This window comes from Giraffa tippelskirchi, chromosome 6 (genome assembly GCF_054371585.1).
Source record: "Giraffa tippelskirchi isolate mGirTip1 chromosome 6, T2T-mGirTip1v1.2.pri, whole genome shotgun sequence".
NCBI classification, from domain to species: Eukaryota; Metazoa; Chordata; class Mammalia; order Artiodactyla; family Giraffidae; genus Giraffa; species Giraffa tippelskirchi.
The window spans coordinates 41,506,509-41,507,777 of NC_137280.1; the positions used below are offsets into that span (position 1 = coordinate 41,506,509).

At 44.1% G+C, this 1,269-nt stretch overlaps 1 long non-coding RNA gene across 1 annotated transcript; it reads left to right on the top strand.

Annotated features, from left to right (window-relative positions):
• Positions 1-448: 448 nt before the first annotated feature.
• LOC145509439 (uncharacterized) lies at positions 449-901 on the top strand. Its single transcript, XR_014056088.1, has 2 exons — positions 449-529; positions 728-901. It is a non-coding gene; the product is annotated as an uncharacterized LOC145509439 (long non-coding RNA).
• Positions 902-1,269: the final 368 nt, after the last annotated feature.

The following is a 1,269-nucleotide window of genomic DNA, read 5'->3' on the forward strand; positions in this document are numbered from 1 at the left end:
ATTTGAAAGAAACGTGTTGTGTAACTGTTGAGATTGTGAGGCCGGATGCCATTTCTCAGAAATAGAGTGGATAGATAAGCAGGGTGCTAAAAAACAGATGAGTGCTTTAAAATAATATTATCTGCCACCACTTAAAGGAATTGGGCAATTAGCCACAATGGGGGTTCCAGCAGCCTGGTGGAAGGTTTTACCTATTGCTATTTCCACAGGGTGGTTGTGCAGAATAACAAAATCTGTTTTGATCTTTCAGGGCTCTGACATGGTAAAAAAAAAAAAAAGAAAGAAAGAAAGAAAGAAAGAAAAGCAGAAATACTGGTAAGAGCTTATGAGCATTAATTGTCAAAGGGCCCTTGTGCTGGTCCCCTCCACCCCCACCCCCAATCTTTTCCTCACTTTTTAATGATCCATTTATTTTTCAGGCAATTCTTTCAGGAATTTGAAAGTTTAAGCAGGGGTTACAAGAAGAACTAACAGGAAATGTCTCATCTTTCCAAGTTTATTGTTGAGAGTGGCCAGATGTCATTTGTTTGTGAGTGGGAAATGGGAAGTTAGATCACAGAACCTGAAATTTAAAACATTGTGTTAAAAAAAAAAGAAAAGAAAAGGGAGTGGAGAGGAGAAACACACACAGGGAAGCCACTTTGCCTCCTGTGTCTTATGTTAACAGTGTAAGGGAGCAGTGGTCCTAGCAAGATGCTAATATGAGAACATGTTTTACTGTCTGCAGGCATCGCTGTCTTCAAGGTCTATGTGCAAACAGCTGGTGTCCGCCTGGCTGGCCGGGGTGTTTGGGAGCTCTCTGTGGATCTGCTGTAATTATAAACCCCATGAAGGGCCAGGAATGGAGGCCAGCCTTCTTACTGGTCATCATGCCCCAGAATAAAGATTGAGAAAGCAATTCACAAAGAGTCCTTCAGTATTTAGCGTTTACAGAAACAATTATATTAAATTAAAAAAAATTTATATTTTCAACCTCTGTGGTTTAAACTCTGGGTCAAACACTTCCAGACTGTTCGGGCTAGCTGGCTCAGATCTGGCCCCCTCGTCTCTAACTGCTCCCTGACTGTCCCGGAAATACCCTCTTCCTTGTCCCTCCTCGCTGCTGCTCCAGTGGGTTTTGGCAGGCTCCCTCTCAGCCAGGTGTTTTCCTCAGCAGTTGCCATGGCAGCAAGCTACAACAGAGGTTCTGAGGGGCTTGGAATTGACAGGCCGGAGGTGGGGCCTGAGTTCCTGTCTCCAGCCCACGATTTGCTGATCCATCTGTCTTCC